Source organism: Salvelinus fontinalis, chromosome 38 (assembly GCF_029448725.1).
Source record: "Salvelinus fontinalis isolate EN_2023a chromosome 38, ASM2944872v1, whole genome shotgun sequence".
NCBI classification, from domain to species: domain Eukaryota; kingdom Metazoa; phylum Chordata; class Actinopteri; order Salmoniformes; family Salmonidae; genus Salvelinus; species Salvelinus fontinalis.
This window is the reverse complement of record NC_074702.1, coordinates 13,114,069-13,136,662: the sequence shown is the minus strand read 5'-3', so window position 1 is coordinate 13,136,662 and position 22,594 is coordinate 13,114,069. Positions and strand designations below refer to the sequence as shown.

At 45.0% G+C, this 22,594-nt stretch overlaps 1 pseudogene; it reads right to left on the bottom strand.

Moving 5' to 3' along the window:
- Window positions 1–2,753: 2,753 nt before the first annotated feature.
- The window catches only part of LOC129837134 (nephrin-like), a 78,549-nt pseudogene continuing 58,708 nt past the window's right edge, over window positions 2,754–22,594 (bottom strand).

The window sequence follows — 22,594 nt, the reverse complement described above, 5'->3', positions numbered from 1 at the left end:
AAATCGTTATATTAGCTTAGCACATAGCAATTAGCAGCCCAGCATTGATTCTAGCCAAAGTGAGCGATAAAAGTCAACATCGCCAAAAGATATTAATTTTTTCACTAACCTTCTCAGAATTCTTCCGATGACACTCCTGTAACATCACATTACAACATGCATATACAGTTTGATCGAAAATGTTTATATTTAGCCACCAAAATCATGGTTAGACAATGTGAAATGTAGACAAGCTGGTAAAGAAAAAGTCCTTGCGCCACTTAGACAGTGATCTACTCTTATACATAAATACTCATAAACGTGACTAAAAAATATAGGGTGGACAGGGATTGATAGACAATTTAATTCTTAATACAATTGCGTTATTACATTTTTTAATTTATCCTTACTTTTCAATACAGTTTGCGCCAAGCGAAGCTACGTCAAAAAACATGGCGTCCTAAGCCACTAAAATGTTTCGACAGAAACACGATTTATCATAATAAAAATGTCCTACCTTGAGCTGTTCTTCCATCAGTATCTTGGGCAAAGGATCCTTTCTTGGGAGAAATCGTCTTTTGGTGGAAAGCTGTCCTCTTGCCATGTGGAAATGTCAACTGCGTTCGGGATGAACTGAAAAGCGTGCCCAACTTTTCACATCGTTGCAAAAATAAATGTCCCAAAATCGCACTAAACGGATATAAATTGCTATAAAACGCTTTAAATTAACTACCTTATGATGTTTTTAACTCCTATAACGAGTGAAAAGATGACCGGAGAAATATAACAGGCTAAACTAACGCTTGGAACAGGTGCGCGCCGGTGTCCTCTAGGCTCATGACGCAGCTCCCAAAGAATGACTAGCTTCAGGGTTTTTTCATTTGTAGGGCCTGTGAACGCGCAATCGACCCCGTTGGAATCGTCATCACGTAAAGGCATCCAGGGGAAGACGTAAGAAGTGTCCGTATAGTCATAGCAACGACAGTGCCCTTATAACTGACTTCAGAAGAGTGGCCAACATTTCTCAAATCTGACTCCATGTCAGGGAAATTGCTGTAGAATGGGCTCTGTTCCACTTAGAGACAAAATTTCAACTCCTATAGAAACTATAGACTGTTTTCTATCCAATAATAATAATAATATGCATATTGTACGATCAAGGATTTTGTGGGAAGCCGTTTAAAAAATTAGCCAAATTAGCATAAATAGTCTAAACAGCGCCCCCATCCCCAACAGGTTAAGTGTCTATAATCAACACAAGTGCTTTCATTGCATATTATTACTATTATTGAAATTACAGTTATGTTTCCAGTGATATATTGGGGGGGACAAATTATATTTTTCCCAGGATGGGGAGCTCGTGTCCCCCCCGTCCCTCCTGGGATTTCCGCCCATTATCTGAGGGTAGACTTTCTACATAGATCTTAAATTACAATAAAACCAAGATAGAGGGCAATCTGAGGGTAGACTTTCTACATAGATCTTAAATTACAATAATACCAAGTTAGAGGGCAATCTGAGGGTAGACTTTCTACATAGATCTTAAATTACAATAATACCAAGTTAGAGGGCTATCTGAGGATAGACTTTCTACCTAGATCTTAAATTACATCTATCTCTCATACTCTCTCTCGCTCTCCACTCGCTTAACCTCTCTCTCTGCCTTCCTCCCTTCCTCTCTCTCTCTCTCTTTCTCATAGCACAGTAGGACTAACCGCCTGCATGTTCTCTCTCTAGAATGATGAGTTGAAACTGAAATGTGAAAGACAACAGGATTAGCAGGAGGGATTCAGCATGTAGATACAGTGTGGTGGTTTTACCTTCACAACACATTACCATGCTCAATTACTGCCTTCATCCCCAACCTTCAAAGGCTCACCCCAGGACTGGAAGGGCGCACCGGGAGGACTCAGTGTCTCTTTGTTTCAGAGGAGGGGGGAGGAGGTTGGGGGGAGAGGGAGGGAAAGGGGGAGGGAGATGGAGGAGGCTTGGGCAGTGATCATGTGTTGTAATAATCCCAGGCTTCATCTGCTGCTGTGAAGGACGTGTGTCACAGACAGGCAGATTGTTCAAAAGGGCAAGGTGCCCGTGGCGAGCAGGTGCATGGAGATGGTTTCCGCTTGGGCGACACTGCGAGTCCTGCTTCACATATGGCCCAAAAGTGCCAGGGGATGTCTGACTGTCTACCTTGAGTGTCTGTGTCACTGTCTACCTGTCTGCCTGTCTGAGTGCAGGCTCTGTAGGATGTAGTACTGACTGGGTTAAAGGGAAGTGGGCGGGAGGAGGGTGGGAGGGAGGAGGGTGGGAGAGAAGAGCGGTGGGTGGGAGGAGGGTGGAAGAGAAGAGTGGTGGGAGGGAGGAGGGTGGGAGAGAAGAGTGGTGGGAGGGAGGAGGGTGGGAGAGAGGAGGAGAGGGAAGTGGGAGGGAGGAGGTTGGGAGAGAGGAGGAGAGGGAAGTGGGAGGGAGGAGGGTGGGAGAGAGGAGGAGAGGGAAGTGGGGCATTGCGGTAGGAAGATGGTCTGGAGAGGAGGGAGGGAAACCTGTGGCCCTACATGACTGAAAACTTGATTTAAGTTTCCTGTCATCTTCTCTGACTTTGCCTCTTCATCTCTCATCTTGCTGGAGTGACATTTCCAGTAAAGGCTCTTGTTGGAGAAATATTTTGGATTTGACATGTATCTGTATAAAACAGTGGAGGCATGTTGGAATTGTGTATCAATTAGGCCTAGGCCTAGATTATCAATTTTATTTGTACAGTAGAGTATAATCAACTGTTACTAAAAAATCTGTAATAAAAACTCTGCATGTTTTGTTGCTTCATCTTTTACATTTTATGTCTTTGGATCGTTGGTAGGCCTGATTTGTATTGATTGACTGTCCCACAATATCACCTACTGTAAATACTGTACCTTTTGGTAGTAACAGTTGGAAGGCTTCCTATTCATATAGTACTCAATACCAGCACAGCACTAAGTGTTTCTATTTGAGTCTGAGGTATTGTCCACATTCTGGAATCAAGGCCTAAGCTTCCTAAACTAACTGTCCTCTGAGCTCAAAAGGTAAATCATAGTCGCTTCTCTCTGGGCGTCGCTCATCCACCGGATTCTTCCTTTTGATTGGCTGCTGCAGGGCAGTCATGCCCCTCTCACTTCCCTGTTGGAGAAGAAAGCTGTGTCAAGAAGGTGAGAGACATGACAGTACTATATAGCACTTTAGGCCAAATCCTAATTTTAAATAATTTTGATGCGAAACTTCCCATCCAATCTCTATGTTATTTGGAAAAACCCAAGGTGATAAAACACATCTAGTCCAATATGTGAAACTATAAGGGTCATCACCCCTCAGGGATCAATAACTACTACTTTATCCCAGTGGGGTTGTGCTGTCCTGAGGGTAACTGGGTGGTGGTGGTCTCCACTCTCGCCTCTGCTCTGGTAACCTGGGGTCAAACTGGGAAGGAGGCAGTGGGAGAGACAACCCCAGCATGTCCTGATACATGCCCCAGTCTCTCAACTCCTCATACTCATGGCCTATGGCCTCCAGTGGGTAGTGGCGGCCATCTTGAAAAAGGGAGAGCCAAAGAGATAAGTTAAACAGAGAAATGTCTCTGTCTTTACTCTTGTGATGTATTATTCATAGGTAGTATTTTGATTTCTCTCACCTTGCCCTTGTGCTCCCTCGGGGTGGGGGTAGAGAGAGGGGCAGTAGTCACTGGTGGGGTAGTAGTAGTGGGAGCTCTCCTGGGAGGACAAAGACCATAGGTGAAAAACAGAGACAGATGCTGTACTGTACATGGTGACTCTGTAGAGAGATACCTGACAAACAGTATATTTTGTAGCCTAGACTAGATGTATTGCTTTATAACTCAAGGTTAGCTAACATCTCTGAGGAGAATTTTCTTGCATTAGAGCTTATTCTGATAGTCTCTTTCTGACGGTGTTGTTATATTCTACTTAACATTTTTCTGCAGGGTTCAAAGCCTTGTTGGCCTTCTACAATGTGCAATTTCACCAGGATCGAAGTGTATTTTGAATGCTAATTGTGGGCTATCGATCTCCCTTTCCTACTCTGAGAAGAGCCAAAGGTGTTTATTAGTTTTTCTCTCCTCTGTTTCCCTCGTATGCCTGACTCCTCCACTTCCTCTCTTCTGACCGATCTCCCTCTTCCTTAATCATCCTCTTCTGTTCACCTCTCCACCTCTGTCTGCTAGCATCCTCCTACCTCTCACCCCTCCTGTTTTCTCACTTTATTCTTCTCCTATTCCTCTCTAAGCCCCTCCCTCTGTTTCTTTATTTTGTCAACTTCCTCTTCTCTCCAATTCATCCACCACTCTACCTTACTGTGTTTTTCACTCTCTCTACTATCTCCCCCTCTGTCATCCCCCTTTCTCTCTCGTTCCTCTCCTTACTCCCTCTTCTCAGTTGTGCAACTTACTAAGTATCCCCCTTTTCCCCCTCTCTTTCCTCCCCCAGCCTCTCCCCACCTCCTCCCCCCTCTCCTCTTACCCCAGCATAGCTCCCATAGACGCTGCTGTCTGGTTCTGATCTGCTGTCGATGAGGAGGGTGCGCTGGACCGCAGGGTTCACCAGCTCTCTGACCTCGTACCTGGTGGAGCCGCTGGCAGAGAACACAGTGGACCTGGATATGACAGACAGAACAAATCATCTAACCTACATTATTTATTTTATTTTATTAGAAAACACAGTATCACATCCCAACTCCCTAAGCACCCACCCACATCCTCCTATCTCAATCTTTTATTTATTTATTTTCCCATTTTTAAATTAAAGCATATCAACATCATCCAATCAACATCCTCTATCTCATCACCCACCCACAACTCGTATGTCACTCTTTCTTCATCCTCAGGGAGAAAATAGCTAGATACAAAGACATGTACACTACAGTACAGTGCACAAGAGCATAGCACTGTCAATGCAATGTGGCGTATGGCATTTGAAGTATTTTTGGATGTGACACCTGTATTTGCACTGTTGCTTTGCCCCCTAATTTCAAATTTAGACTGACACGAGCGTCTGCTTTACTCTTTTGTTGCTACATTACATCATACAAAATGGGAGACTTTTGTCCGTCACAGGGTCCTGTAGTTTTGCTGTTGTGGGTCCTGGGTGTGGTCTGTCAGTAGGGCAGGGTTTAGGCCTCTGAGAGGGGATTAGACATATAGTCATTTGTCTGTACCCACTGGACTGGATTGGGTGCTGATTAGCCTGGACACACAAAGACAGACTAAGATGATGACTCACCCATCTCCTTCACTCTTCTTCCCATCTGAAACACTGCCTTTACTCTCTGGAGAAGAGAGGGAGGGAGGGAGAGTAAGCGAGAGAGAGAGAGAGAGAGAGAGAAAGTGAGGGTGAGAGAGAGAGGGTGAAGGATGAATGAGTGGGGATTAGAAATGGGATAGGGGCACTACTGAAGAAGTAAAAGAGGTCTGACAGAGAACGATGGATGAAGAAATAGAGAAGTGGATGGTAGGTGAGGACGAAGGGTGGAGAGGAGAGTGAGATGAGAGGTATATGAGATAGGCGACCTGACAGTTGCAGGGAACAGAAACTGAGGGAGACAGATAGAGAGATAAAGGAAGTGAGGGAGGGGTGATGGAGGGAGAGAGAGAGCAAGAGAGAGAGAGAGAGAGAGGGAGGGGGAGAGAGACTAGAAATTAAACAAATGAGATAAAGGGAAAGATAGACGGAAAAAGAGACAGCCTTGGAGGATGGTTGCGGAGGGAGGGGCAGATGGGTGTGTTTGGAGGGAAAGGAGGAAGAGAAGAGATAAGAAGACACAGAGAGAGAAATTGCGGGAGAGAGAAAGAAAGAAATACAGTACATGAGAGTTGCATTAAGATTCAGGCTCAACTCTTTGGTGACTTGGGCAGAGGTTTCTGAGACTGAGATGCAGAAGAAAACAGTCACACAACCTTGACCATGGTATTGCCACGGTTACCTGTCTAGCCCCGCCTCTTCTTCCACCTCAGACACAGAAAGCAGCCCAGCCAGTTGAGAGCCAGCAGCGGAGCCACACCAACCACTGCCATGAACACAGTCTGATACAGCGACAACCCTGTCGTCTCTGGTTTACAAGAGAACCAAGAACAGGAATGAGTTGATCCACCATGATGACATCATAGGAAGCAAGATCCAGGAACAGGTTGTTTGATTGTAAATAATTGTGGTTTGTGTGATTTAATAGCTTTTGTGTGATTAAGGGGGAGAAGAACGAGGCCTTACGTCTCTGGGGATGTTTTTATATTGTAAGGTGATAGTAAAAGTAGAGAAAAAGGATTAGTTGATATTAGGGAGTGTGTAGTTTTAGGTAACTGTCTGTTAGGGCTCCGGTCACTGGAAACCACAGATATTCTCAATGGCCTAAACAGCAACAAGATAAGAGGAAGTTGTGCCAGCAGTGGTTGAGATGATTGAAACTCCTTGGTCATGGTTAGCAGAAGACCTAATCAGGGTGAAAGGCTCAGTGGAAAGTGCTGTGTGATGTGAGTGTAAAACTACTGATATATCATTGTATGGGTGGGGAGCTTTGCTTGGATATAAGAGTGCTGCGCCACTCGAAAGACACGTATACGGCTGCACCGTTTGACAGGCGCCTATTACAGCTTTTGCGTCTTTGGTATTAAACAATTGAACTTCACTCTGAGTTTTGACTCTTTTGTGGTAAATACATTTATTGCATATTGAGTCAAACGTATTAAAGGATAATAATAGTCTCTCACTTCCTTCATTGATAGAAGACTAACACAAGGAAAGATGGTAGCATTTATGACCACGGCTGCCATAACTACAGTACCATTATTCAAAGAGCAAACATGATTTAGCCAAATGAAGCTAGCTGCTTTGCAAATAGCCATTTTCCACAGTCCAAACAAAAATAAAATTAACTTGCCCTCCCCTAAGGGATCCTCTTCCTGGACTGCTCCTTCCCACTCTGGTTAGAATAACCATGGAAGACAGGGGAAAAAATCAATGCTGTTCTAACACTGCAAAATAAACCTGGGTCAAATGTCAAATGACATCCTATTCCCCATATAGTGCCAAGATTATTTCTGTTCTACAAAATGGGGCATAGGGTGTCATTAGAGATAAAACCTGATCTCAATACCAGCTGGGCAGGAGTCCAAACCATCAAATGTCCGACCATTGTCCCTCTCCTAGCTAGGACCCAGAAGTCATGTTGTGAACTTGCTCTAGACTGACCCTCGGTGGTGATGGTGAGTACTGAGTTGTTGTCTGCGTAGCCGCTCTCTCCCATGGAGTTGAGTGCGTTGACAGAAAAGTTGTATGTAGTGGCGGGGGATAGGCCTGTCACAATGAAGATGTTTGCTCTCGGAGGGAACACATCCACGTAGAGGAAACTCACAGAGTCAGCCCAACGGTACCTGTTAATCAACAGTATCTTAGTCAGTACAGGGATGGGCTCTAACCTGAGAGGAGTGAAATGGAATTGACCCTTGATCCAGACCTGTTCCTAATATGCCTATCAAGGATGTGCTGGTTGCATATGAATGAAAAGAAGAGATCACAATATTTGACACATCATGTTCGGTCAAACTGTAGTCAATGCTCTATCACCTGACAAGGAATCTCTGCTCCAAGACCCCTTCGAAGCCTGGGATCCATTCTAGAGTTGCAGAAGCATGGGTGAAGCTGACCATGCGAAACTCTGAGGGAGGATGTGGTTGATCTGTGTGTTAGAGAGAGAGATGGAAGGTGAGATAAAGAGAGGGGGGGTAGAAAGAAGGGTAGTTGAAATGGGAGGATAGAAAGGATAAACGAGAGAATGACAGAGGAAGAGAGCAGAAGAGAAGGAGAGAGTTCAGCACTAGAATGAGAGAGAGAAGCTGTGCTTGCAGGCATGCAGGCAGCTCTGTTTGCAGTCTAAATCATTTCCATTATCAGTTCCGCTCATAAGATACGAGGTTAGAGGGGTCAGTCTTATTTGTGTCTGTCTTTTTTTAATCCAAACCGCGGCAGCGACGCGGGCAGGGATAGAGAGAATACAACCTTCTTTCCGTTCCCGGCCTTCTGATGATAAGGAAGCATATAACATTTATTATCGCTGCGTCAGATTAATTATGAATATTCAAGGCAGTAAAAAAAACGGAGGGAGAGAAAAAAACAGCAGTGGATATTGGATTGTATTTCACACTTTTTATGGTAAACATTAAATGTGTCCAACGGAGGCCGGGGGGCTCGCTGAGAGCAGAGGCCGTGTTGACATCGCCGGAGTAGGAATAAGCTTGCTAGTGAGCTAGAGGGCGACTCAGCCTGTGCGCGCGGAGAAAGGAAAGCGCAGCATTGCAGCATTATCTGACAGAGAGGGGAATTAGAGCTATAGGCAGGGGATAAAGGAGAGATATATCAATAGAAATGACATAGCTAAAGGGTGTCTGACACTGAGGACTTGCTCTTCCTACTGTCGAGAGAGACTGAAGATTTTCTCTATAAGCTGGAGGGTCCTCCCACACGTGGACAAGGCAGCACATACAGCACATACACAAACGTCCAACAGTATTATATGAGAGGACGTAGCTAAATTAGGACCAATGGGACTCTAGCAGTTGGCTGGAAAGTACGTGTTTTACATCATAACAACATCCCTGGGCCCTGATGTCTGACCTAACCTCTGACCTTTCACCCATTCACACATACACACACATACTGGTGCTGAGCAGTTGGATGTTAAGTGTCTTCTCCCAGAGTGTTGCGAGCAGTGCAAGTGAATACTGCGTAGTCCAGCGCTGAACTCACGCTCACCACGGTTACCGTGCTGGTGTGTAATGAGCCCTCCCTAACTGTCTTCTCCTGGTACATGCAGTACACACACACACACACGCACGCACGCACGCACGCACGCACGCACGCACGCACACACACACACAAAATATGGCTATAGGGCAGGCAGGAGAAGCCCAGGATAAGTGGAGCCGCGGGATGCCCTCTCCCTGGCACACCACCTCAACTGTTCTGGTGCTCCCCCCTTCTGGAGCTCTGGCTTAACTACACAGGAAAGGACAAACACACAGCCAGAGATGTTCACATTGTACATGTACAAACAGAAATGGATAGGCAGAAACATAAAATACATGCAAATGCATACAGATGTGCATAGAAATAGTTAACGGTGCCACACAAACAAAGACACCCACAACACTTTTCCACTCCGTTGCACCCATGATGTATTCACACGACATGATTGATAGATCTTGGTAGAGCTCGTTAGACCCACAGCGCACCACCAGCTGGACTGCCACGCTGGCAGGGGGCACTATGGTGTTGTTGGCAGTGCACAGGTAGCGACCGGCGTTGGCCCGAGTCGCCCCTTGGATGGTCAGCTGCCCAGTGGCCTCATCCTGGCTCTGCTCCCCCATCTCCTCCATCTCCCCCTCGCCCTGAGGAAGACAGAGAGAGGAAGACAAGAGGACAGCATGCACATCTTCGTACACCCCCACCCCCTCCTGTGCAAGATCAGTACAGGTACTCCAGGGGGAGCGGAGAAAGAGAAAGAGAGAGTAAAAGAGTAAAAGAGAGAAAAAGAGAGCAGTAGATACAGGATAGAGAGCGTACGTTGATGAATGTGCCCTGTAGTCGACGTTCCGTAATGAAAGCTATTTTTCTGGATTTGGGCCGAGTGTGGAGCCGGGAGCCGGGAGAGGTGGGGCGGAAGGATAGTTAGAGCCGGTGAAATATGGCACGTCTCTGCATTTAAGAGGGGGAGTGATAAACTGTAAGAAATGGTAAAAGAAAAGAAAGGAGGCCAGATAAAGGGAAATCAAATGAGAAGAAAGGAGAGGTGAGATGAGATGGGGATATGGTGGTTCTCACCAGCCATTTCCAGGAGAACATGTCAGTGTTGATGATGGGGTTAGCATCTGCTACACAAAACAGGTCTGCTGTCTCCCCAATGTGCACATACACCGGGCCCTCCTCCATCTTCACACTAGGGACATCTGGAGAGTAGACAATAAGAAAGTAGGACGAGAGAAACAATATGAAAGTAAAATTTTACTTTGGAACTTAGGGAACAATCAGTCACTCACCACCCACCAACTCCCAACTCTCTGCAAATATTTTAATTATATTGTATTTTATTCCATTCTAATCTATTCCATTCTATTGTATTATATTCCATTCTATTCTAGTCTATTCTATTCTATGCATCACTGATCCTACAGACACCCTATACATACTATAACTAATGACCTTTCTGACCACTTTACATTAAATATTTGCCAATCAATTTAACCCCAGTATATTTTGGATCTGTCCCAACCCCCTACTGTCAGACACCACTGCCCAATTCAGTGTCCCTAAATTGGGCCACGTCACGCTGGAGGTTCTCCGTTGCATGCTGCCTGTCCTATACCTTATCTTTGAGCGAGACAGAGGCAGGGAGCGTGCAGTCATCATGGCCCACTTTCCCTCCTTCCATTCCTCCTTCAGTTAGTCACTATGTCCTGGATACGGCAGCACTATGACTCCACCAACATACTGCAGTGTAATCCCTTTCCACCTGGCTGTGTGTTCTTCTCTTCCTGTGGGTACCATCTACTTATAACAGTAGTAGCATTAGTGCCCCAACGCCCCTGTCTGTGTTCATACACACAGCACACTGATGGAATCACCAGAGACACTTACGGCCTTCTCACACACCACATTCATTTTAACCAGGAACAACATTGTTAAGTGGGCTACAGCGCCACCCATTAAAGCTATTACAATCCTCTATATATTATGGATACCTTCAACTGTCAGGATCCATCGGATCAGGACAGCGCTGTGCTGTCTGTCCATTAGGCTTGTTCTGCACTGTAGGTTTTACTGGAACATTCAGACCTGCTATTATTACATCATTAAGAGTGGAGGCAGTGGGATGGAGATGGAGAATCGGTCAGTTGGTTCAAGGTTGTGACAGGATTGGGGTTGTATTGGGTGTACAACACTGACATGTAATGTAAGTGGCTTGATGAACCACACTCGCGTGAGAACTGAGAAACCTTGCCTGAGTCCTGAAGACTTGTGTTCAGTCCCTGAGCTAATGCCTAGACTTGAGCTCAGTGGGCTAACACAGTGTTGAGGTGAGTAGACAGACCAGATTCAATGCCAGTGGGTCAGACTTACACTGTACGTCCAGAGTGATGGTGATATTGTCAGACCCCACCTCGTTGGTACAGTGTAGACCCCGGTGTCTCTCCTTGTCACATTCCAGATCTCAAACTCTGTGCTCTCAATAAAGTGGTACCGAGGATCCATTTCTGTTCATAAACACACACACACACAAGCATACGTGACATCCAATGCTATATTATTGATTGGCCTGGCAATATTCCCACAGAAACAATAGCCCATGTGTCAGACCACCACTGTACCGCAACATCCCTCCTTTAATGGCTGGGTAACCCTTCTGGGAGGTGGGTGCGGTGGTGGAGGTTGAGGTGGGAGGTTAGGGACAGGAGTGTGGTGGCTGTGGCCTGATGACAGGGAATAGAGGGTAGGCCAGGAGAGGAACGGCTGTGACGTATTCAGAAAAATAGCATTTACGTAATTTGTACGTAATGTTTCCATCAGACCAGCGATCACTAACCTCAATTTGGATGAAGATTTCTACTTCAACGAGTCATAGGCACAGTACATAGTGCTCACCCTGGACCGGGCCCTGATCCACAAGACTCGGAAAAGAAGAGAGGCTGATGTGCGGGCACCCTGAAGAAACTACGTCAGCGAGTACATAAAACACCTCTATCCTCCGTTCTATTGGCGAACATACAATTACTGGAGAACAAACTGGACAAGCTCCGTTTGAGACTGTCCTATCAATGGGACCTGAAGAACTGTAATATCCTATGTTTCTCGGAGTTGTGGCTGAACAAGGACATGGATAATATACACTGAGTGTAGATAACCTCTTTGGGATCCCTTAAGCGCGAATCCTGCTTGAATCCCGTTAGCGGGATTGATTTGACAACATCCAGTGAAATTGCAGCGCGCCAAATTCAAACTACAGAAACATCAGTATTCAACATTCACGAAAATATAAGTGTAATACATCAAAATAAAGCTTACCTTCTTGTTAATCCAGCCGCTGTGTCAGATTTCAAAAAGGCTTTACGGCGAAAGCACACCATGCGATAATCTGAGGACAGCGCCCCGCATACAAACACATGAAAATTGCCTTACCTTTGAAGATCTTCTTTTTGCAATCTCAAATGTCTCAGTGACACAATGAATGGTCGTTTTGTTCGATAAATTCCTTCTTTATATCCCCAAAATGTCCATTTATTTGGAGCGTTTGAATCAGAAATACACCGGTTCCAACATGACTACAAAGTATCTAATAAATGACCTGTAAACTTGGTCCAAACATTTCAAACAACGTTCCTAATCCAACCTCGGGTATCCTAAAATGTAAATAAATGATCAAATTTAAGATGGAATAAACTGTTTCTAATACCGGATAGAAACAACGTGAAGCGCACTTCAGTTCACGCACAACAAAAGCCTAAAGCCCTTGAGAGTGACACCTACAAAGAACAGCCCTACTTCTTAATTTCTCAAAAGAAAAACATTGAACAATTTCTAAAGATTGTTGACATCTAGTGGAAGCCATAGGAACTGCAATCTGGGCCCTAAATCAGGTCTCCCGTAGAAATCCATTGGAAAACACAATGACCTCAAAACAGAATTTCCCTGGATGGATTGTGCCAAATCAGTTCTGTTATACTCACAGATATTATTCTAACAGTTTTAGAAACTTCAGAGTGTTTTCTATCCAAATCTACTAATTCATTATATGCATATCCTAGCTTCTGGGCCTGAGTAGCAGGCAGTTTACTTTGGGCACGCTTTTCATCTGGACGTGAAAATACTACCCCCTATCTCAGAGAGGTTTTAAGAACACTTCCTAATGTTGAGTTGCACCCCTCCTCCCCCTTTTACTCTCAGAACAGCCTCAATTCGCCAGGAAATGAACTCTACAAGGTGTCGAATGCGTTCCACAGGGATGCTGGCCTATGTTGATTCCAATGCTTCCCACAGTTGTGTCAAGTTGGCTAGATGTCCTTTGGGAGGTGGACCATTCTTGATACACACGGAAAACTGTTAAGCATGAAAAACCCAGCAGCATGGAAATTCTTGACACAAACTGGTGCGCCTGGCACCTCTGAATGGCACACATGCACAATCCATGTCTTAGTTGTTTCAGGCTTCAAAATCCTTCTTCAACCCGTCTCCTCCCCTTCATCTACACTGATTGAAGTGGATTTAACAACTGACATCAATAAGGATCATAGATTTCACCTGGATTCACCTGGTCTATCTATGTCATGGAAAGAGCAGGTGTTCATAATGTTGTATACACGCAGTGTACGTCTAGCTGTTTTTTCTATGCATCGGCAGCACAGAACGGCAGCGTTGGGTAAGCTCAAGTGGGGAGGAGTGTGTCTCTTTGTTAATAATTGCTTGTGCGCAATCTTTAATATTAAAGAAGTCTTGAGGTTCTGCTCACCTGAGTTAGAATACCTCATGATAAGATATAGACCATACTATTTTTCATCTATATTTTTTGTAGCTGTCTATTTACCACCATAAACTGATGCTCGCACTATGACCACACTCAACCAGCTGTATAAGCAAACAAGAATATGCTCATCCAGAGGCGACGCTAGATTACCTTTACTCCACACACAGAAGCACATTCAAAGCTCTCCCTCGCCCTCCATTAGGCAAATCTGACCATAACTCTATCATCCTGATTCCTGCTTACCAGCAAAAACTCAAACAGGAAGTACAAGTGACGTGCTCAATACGTAAGTGGTCCGATGAAGTGGATGCTAAGCAACAGGACTGTTTTGCTAGCACAGAGCTGGGAGCTGACACTAATCAGGGACGCTAATCCATATGTTTATAAGAAATCCCGCTACGCCCTCCAGCAAACAATCAAAAAGTCAAAGCCTCAATACGGGACTTAGATCGAATCCTACTACACTGGCTCTGACTTTCGTCAGATATGGCAGGGTTCGCAAACTATCACGGATTACAAAGGGAAACTCAGCTGCAAGCTGCCCAGTTACGCGAGCCTACTAGAAAAGCTAAATTCCTTCTATGCTCACTTTGAGGCAAGCAACACTGAACCATGCATTAGAGCACCAGCTATTCCCAGCTATTCCAGATCACTCTCTCCATAACCGATGTGAGTAAGAAATTTAAACAGGTTAACATTCACAAGGCCGCACGGCCAGAAGGATTTACCAGGATGCGTACTCAGCATTTTCAACCTCTCCCTGACCCAGACTAGCAGACTACCATAGTCCTTGTGCCCAAGAACGCTACGGTAACGTGTCTAAATGACTATCACTCCGTAGCACTCACATTTGTAGCCATGAAATGCTTTGAAAGACTGGTCATGGTTCACATCAACGCCATCATCCCAGACATCCTGAACCCACTTCAATTTGCGTACCACCCCAACAGATCAACAGATGAAGCAATCTCTATTGCACTCCACACTGCCCTTTCCCACCTGGACAAGAGGAACACCTATGTGAGAATGCTGTTCATTGATTAAAGCTCAGCGTTCAAAACCATAGGGCTCTCCAAGCTCATCAATAACCTAAGACCCTCGGACTGAACATCTCCCTCTGTAACTGGATCCTGGACTTCTTGACAGGCCACCTCCGGGTCAGTAACAGATCCGCCACGCTGACCCTCAACACGGGGCCCCTCAGGGGTGCATGTTTAGTCCCTTCCTGTACTCCCTGTTTACCCCCGACTGCGTGACCAGGCATGACTCCAACACCATAATTATGTTTGCTGACGACTGACGACGACAGCTTATAGGGGAGGAAGTCAGAGACCTGGGAGTTTGGTGGAAGGACAACAACCTCTCCCTTAATGTCAGCAAGACAAAGGAGCTGATCGTGGACTACAAAAAACTGAGGCCAAGCACGCCTCCATTCACATTGATGGGGCTGTAGTGGGGTTGTAGCGGGTCGAGAGCTTCAAGTTCCTTGGTGTACACATCCCTAAGGATCTATTATGGTCCACAAACACCAACACAGTCGTGAAGAGGGCATGACAACGTCTCTTCCCCCTCAGGAGGCTGAAAAGATTTGACATGGGCCCTGGCTGCATCACCGCTTGATATGGCAACTGCTTGGCATCCGACAAGGCAATATAGCGGATAATGCGTACGGCCTAGTACATCACTGGGGCCGAGCTCCCTGCCATTCAGGACCTCTATACGAGGCGGTGTCAGAGGAAGGCCCTAAAAATTGTCAAAGACTTCCACCCAAGTCATAAACTGTTCTGCTACCGCACGGCAAGCGGTACCAATGTACCGAGTTCGGAACCTACAGGACCCTAAACAAGTCATAAGACTGCTAAATAGTTAGTTAAATAGTTTACCAAATAGCTACCCTGACTATCTGCATTGACCCTTTTGGCACTAACTTTAAACACGCTACTGCTACTGTTAATTATCTGTCACTTTATTCCTAGTTATATGTACTTAACTACCTCGTATCCCTGCACATTTACTCGGTATTGGTAACATGTGTACAGTGTATAGACAAGTTATCGTTACTCATTGTGTATTTATTATTACTTTTATTATTGTGTTTTACTTTCTATTATTTCTCGATCTTATTTCTCTCTGCATTGTTGAGAAGGGCCGTGAGGAAGTAAGCATTTCACTGTGGTTTACAAAGCATGTGACAAATAAAATACAATTTGATTTGATTTGAACGAGAATCACATCAGGCAGGTTCCCATTGCTGCCCGACCTGCCATGTCCTATTTAGAGCCTGAATGGCGGCTGATACGAGCACAGTTGCTGGCTCAGCTGTAGAGAGTTAGTTGGCTGGCTATAAAGAGATACCACAGCGAGAGAGGAAGAGAGCAGGGTGGATCACCTTTGTGCAGCTCCTCCTTGCGGTAAAGCCAACTGCAGGAGACGTCATCTGGATTGGCCGAGACCAGCAAGGGAAGGATGGCTGTCTCATCTTCCACTACCTGTATCTTCTGGGGATGTTCAGGGCTGAACTCCGGGGGATCTGACACACACACACACACACACAAAGGGAGAAAAACAGACAAACCCAGACACAAAGAAACCATGTCAGCCATGAAAGGCGACAGCAGTGCAAATGAAAGAAAAACCTGTAGAGAAGCGGCGTCCACCAATATCACAAAAAGACTGAATTCACACAGGAGGCCAGGGTGAGAGGTTAGGCAGAGAGAGAGGTAGGTAGGGAACGAGGGTGGGAGGGAGGGAGACAGGTGGAGGGACAGGCATTAAAACAGCGAGTGACAGTAGTGTTGTCCAACAGCAGCTGCACACAAACACACAGTGACATTCCTTCATGCTCGCACGGAGCAGCAGGCTTTGAAGAGCTGGCTGGCTACAGCCTGCAAAACAGCATCAAAGAATAACATGGCTGTGCTGCAAAGCACACACACAATTAGAACACACTGCCGCAGAGCCTGTCTAACCCACAGTCACAACAAAGGAATACAGTAACACACACTCATACACACTCATACACACTCATATACACACACACACACACACACACACACACACACACACACACACACACACACACACACACACACACACACACACACACACACACACACACACACACACACACACACACACACACACACACACACACACACGCAAACACAGAGAACAGCACAAACATACACAAACAAAACTGCCTGCCATGCACACTATCGTGTCACATTACCATCATGCTTCAAGCCTCACACACACCAGCACACACTTTCTTTCTCTCCTACTCATAACTGTGCACACACATTTTCAATACTTTATTTGGATCCCAGTGAAACAAATTAAGCATTCAAAGTGAAACAAATAAAGTATTCAAAAGCTGTGTATAGCAAACAGAGAGAAATAGACATGTATACAACCCACCACTCACAGAGGACGTTGAGCTTGTAAAAGGTGTTGACTCCCTCAGACAGCAGAGAGCTGTAGGCCTGACAGGTGATCCTCTGGCCATGGTGCTGGGAGGACAGGGGAAGGACAGAGTACTGCTTCCTGGCACATCGCCAAACGTTGTGTTCCTAGGAGCCTGATCCACCCCTTTCAGCCTGGGAGAGGGAGAGATGAGAGGAGAACATTTGGTGGGTCTATTTTGAACATTCGATAAATCCGTGGCCAGGTTGCAGTTTTAATTAATTAAATAAAAAAATCACATTTTTTTCTGTGCTTTGACAGTTGATTAATTTATTCTGTGGTGTGTGTGTGCCATCGGAGCGGCACTGAGACAGGCTGCTTGTACAGACCGCTCACAGTGGTGCTGAGGAAAACGTCAGAGAATGATAGAGGCCTCTAGTGGCCAAATGGCCATTTTATCATGGGCAGCATTAATGAGGGCTTCCACCATGCTTCCGCCATTTTAAAGTAGTCAAAGTAGTCAACTGGGTGGGGATACCTATGGGTTGTAGCCTCAGTGGCGGTGCCCACGCTGTCACAGATCCTAGAATGGCACAGATATAAAGATTAAACCTATTAAAACGCATTATCCTCTCCTGCTTTCCCACTCCTTGCTCTTCCCCTCATGTGACTTTCACTCACTACTCACCGTTCTTACCTGAGCTAGCTAGCTAACTAACTTATACACGTAATGGCAGCATTTGATAACACAATTAATGCAAGTGTAAAGCCAACTCATGGAAAACAGTTCACAAGTGAAGTTACAATTATGTTAACAGGATATTGTTGACGTTAGCCTATGGATGGATTTTGACTTAGCATGCAAGTCTGTGTTGATGAGGGAAGACCAAAACAGGCCTCTCGTCGAGCAGGTAGAACAAGGCTTTTCAAAACTCAGTTAGGCCTATTGCTTGCCAGAGTAGGCTACAACTTGCTTTGGTCTATTCAAATGGCTGCATGCAATCACGTAATTCTTTGAATAGGCTATGGCAATGGGATAGGCTACTACTGTCTATAGGCCTATATGCCCTACGCCTACTACTAGTAATAACAATGAAATCAATTGATATGATCTGGCAATTTGCGGGTGGGTTTTGGTACAAATTACGGGCCGGGTTGCAGCAGCTCTCTGTCCTGATTGGCGGGTTACGGTGCAGACACGGTATTGTGGCAGGTGCAGACCGGGTGCGGTTTGCAAAACATGTACCTGCACAAGACTGTAGTCTAGTTTCTCCATTGACTCCTCCATGGCCCACAGACTGGCTCCCCTTTAACCTGCCCTCCCCTCACCTGGTTGGGCGCAGGCTCCAGGAGATGTTGGCCTGGGGGTTGCTGCTCCCAGACAGGCAGTCCAGACTGAGGTTTTGGTCCCGACGCAGCTCTTTCTGCTTGGCTATGATTGTCACACTCACTGCAGGGACTTGGGAGGGGTGGAGGGGTAGAGGAGAGGGGACAAGACACCACTATCAACATACTGAGGCTGCTGATTACGTGTCTTTGTAGCATAACTTTAGGCTATATCTTGAATGTACCTATCATCTTGAATGTACCTATCATCTTGAATGTACCTATCATCTTGAATCCATCTATCATCTTGAATGTACCTATCATCTTGAATCCTACTGTCATCTTGAATCTACCTATCATCTTGAATCCACCTATCATCTTGAATATACCTACCATCTTGAATGTACCTATCATCTTGAATCTACCTGTCATCTTGAATATACCTATCATCTTGAATGTTCCTATCATCTTGAATATACCTAATGCTTTCCTCCTCTATTAGTTAGAGCCATAAAGGCCGGTATTAATCCACTCATGCCCAGAGCCTGGTCTGTAAGACTCACACTGGACCATGAGTTTGACAGAGGCGTTGAGGACCATCTAGGCCTTATTGGTGGCATTACAGTGGTAGGTAGCCATGTTGTCACTTGGCTGGAGGCACACAACCAGTTCTTTGGACACGCCTTTATCAGAGAGCACCTGTTTGGGGTAGTCTAATAAAACCTTACCATCCTGCGGTGTGGAGAGGAGAGGAGAGAATGGAGGACATGGTACTGTACAGACAGAGAGTCTTAAAACTTTTTAGGGATGGGTGCAGCATTTTCACTTTTGGATGAATTGGTGCCCAAATTGAACGGCCTCCTACTCCGTCCCAGATGATAATATATGCATATTATTATTACTATTGGATAGAAAACACTCTGAAGTTTCTAAAAATGTTTGAATCATGTCTGTGAGTATAACAGAACTAATTTAGCAGGCAAACTTCCAAACAGGAAGTGAAAATTCTGAAAAGGGTCGATGTGAAAGTCATCGCCTATCCAAATCCCTGTAATTTATGGATCTGTTTGCACTTCATACGCCTTCCACTAGATGTCAACAGTCAGTAGAACGTGGAATGAAGCCTCTAGTGTGATGTGGGGCCAGATGGGAGCTATTTGAGTCACTGGTCTGGCAGATTGCCAGTTCCTGGGATGTTAATGTGTGCCATTACTTTTACAGACATGAAGAAATGCTCCGGTTGGGACGTTATTGGATATATATGATAACAACATCCTGAAGATTGATTCTCAACTAAGTTTGACCAGTTTATTCAACGTGTAATATAACTTTTTGAAGTTTTCATCCAACGTTTGCCTTCACTTGCGCCAGTGTTTGGACACGTGTACTACACATGCTTGCTAAAGTTGCTAATTCGACATAAGTAATGGACATTATCGAACAAAACAACGATTTATTGTGTAACTAGGATTCCTGGCACTGCATTCTGATGAAAGATCATCAAAGGTAAGGGAATATTTATGATGTAATTTCGTATTTCTGTTGACTCCAACATGGCGGAGAAATGTTGTTTCTATCTGAGCGCCGTCTCAGATTATTGCATGGTATGCTTTTTCCTAAAGTTAAAAAAAAAAATCTGACACAGCGGTTGCATTAAGAACCAGTGTATCTTTAATTATATGTAAAACATGTATCTTCATCAAAGTTTATGATGAGTATTTCTGTTATTTGACGTGGCTCTCTGTAATTACTCCGGATATTTTGGAGGCATTTCTGAACATGGCGCTAATGTAAACTGAGATTTCTGGCTATAAATATGCACATTATCGAACAAAACATAAATGTATTGTGTAACATGATGTCATATGAGTGTCATCTGATGAAGATGCTCAAAGGTTAGTGATTCATTTTATCTCTACTTCTGTTTTTTGTGAAAGCTATCTTTGGCTGGGAAAAATGGCTGTGTGTTTTTTGGATTTGTTGGTGATCTAACATAAATATACACTGCTCAAAAAAATAAAGGGAACATTAAAATAACACATCCTAGATCTGAATGAATGAAATATTTTATATGTTTTTCTTTACATAGTTGAATGTGCTGACAACAAAATCACACAAAAATGATCAATGGAAATCAAATGTATCAACCCATGGAGGTCTGGATTTGGAGTCACACTCCAAATCCAAGTGGAAATTAAAGTGGAAAACCACACTACAGACTGATCCAACTTTGATATAATGTCCTTAAAACAAGTCAAAATGAGGCTCAGTAGTGTGTGTGGCCTCCACGTGCCTGTATGACCTCCCTACAATGCCTGGGCATGCTCCTGATGAGGTGGCGGGTGGTCTCCTGAGGGATCTCCTCCCAGACCTGGACTAAAGAATCCGCCAACTCCTGGACAGTGGCGAATTTGCCAATCTTGGTGTTCTCTGGCAAATGCCAAACATCCTGCACGGTGTTGGGCTGTAAGCACAACCCCCACCTGTGGACGTCGGGCCCTCATACCACCCTCATGGAGTCTGTTTCTGACCATTTGAGCAGACACATGCACATTTGTGGCCTGCTGGAGGTCATTTTGCAGGGCTCTGGCAGTGCTCCTCCTGCTCCTCCTTGCACAAAGGCGAAGGTAGCGGTCCTGCTGCTGGGTTGTTGCCCTCCTACGGCCTCCTCCACGTCTCCTGATGTACTGGCCTGTCTCCTGGTAGCGCCTCCATGCTCTGGACACTACGCTGACAGACACAGCAAACCTTCTTGCCACAGCTCGCATTGATGTGCCATCCTGGATGAGCTGCACTACCTGAGCCACTTGTGTGGGTTGTAGACTCCGTCTCATGCTACCATTAGAGTGAAAGCACCGCCAGCATTCAAAAGTGACCAAAACATCAGCCAGGAAGCATAGGAACTGAGAAGTGGTCTGTGGTCACCACCTGCAGAACCACTCCTTTATTAGGGGTGTTTTGCTAATTGCCTATAATTTCCACCTGTTGTCTATTCCATTTGCACAACAGCATGTGAAATTTATTGTCAATCAGTGTTGCTTCCTAAGTGGACAGTTTGATTTCACAGAAGTGTGATTGACTTAGAGTTACATTGTGTTGTTTAAGTATTCCCTTTATTTTTTTGAGAAGTGTATGTTGTGTTTTCGCTGTAAAACATTTAAAGAATCAGACACGATGGGTAGATTAACAAGATGTTTATCTTTCATTTGCTGCATTGGACTTGTTAATGTATGAAAGTTAAATCTCAAAAAAATATTTTTGAATTTTGCTCGCTGCTTTTTCAGCGGAACGCGTGTCCTAGAAAGGCTAAATGCTACAACCTGTTACAACTTAAACAATCAAAATGTATGCTGTCATACAATACACACATGTACACACTCTGTACCAGTTGAGGGTTCCTTTGGGGCTTCCCCCACTAGAGAAGCAGATGAAGGTATGATGGTCCCTGAGCTCAGAGGAACCTCTGGGAGAGGGGCTTCTATCCACACCTTCTGAGGAGGGTCTGAGAGGGGAGGGGGGAGGAGGAGAGATATATATATGGGTGAAGGGGAGGGAGTTACAGAGAAGAAGGCAGAGAGAGAGAGAGGGGAGTGTGTAAGGGAGAGAGAGACTGGGGAGGGAGAGAAAGAGAGAGAGAGAGGAGGGAGAGGGCGGGAAAGAGTGAGGAGGTTATTGTTATTGTTATAGAAAGCACACATTGCTATTGTTTGGGATTGGGATTGTTACTGTACAATGCATAGTTATGTTCTGGTTGGGCAAAGTTTGTTCAAGGTTGTACTTGTCATTGTCATTCAATACAGATTCACAACAACCATTAGGGTTATAGGGTTGTTGTTGTCATAGTTCTATCCAGAGACCCACAGAAAACAATGAGGTTGGTGGACTGGCTCTTGGAGAAGCATGTGCCCTTGTTGAAGGTCTCACAGGTGAGGGGCAGCCCGTTCTCCTCCCGAGAGACAACATGGGTCAGGTTAGACATGGTTCTCTTCCCCCCGTGGTCTCCCTGGCGACAGGAAAGGACACGTGACAACGTCAGGAAGAGACAGGAAGTTCTAGTGTCCCTGAACATTTTCCTTGGAGATAAATACACAGTAAGCTGCTCACAGGAAATACAATAATAATACTGTTTTGATGATGGAAATTAGCTTTGTGGCTCTCTAACTCTTGTGCTCTACTTACATTGTGCCTGGTCCCTGATAATAAACAAAACAAATAAATCACATTCATATGCTTCTTCCTGCTGGCAAAACCCATAATACATTGAATCAAACACCCATTTGCTCCTGTATGATGCTAGTCATGTCTGTTTTGCACCCCGGGTTTTAGGCTTTTATTGAGA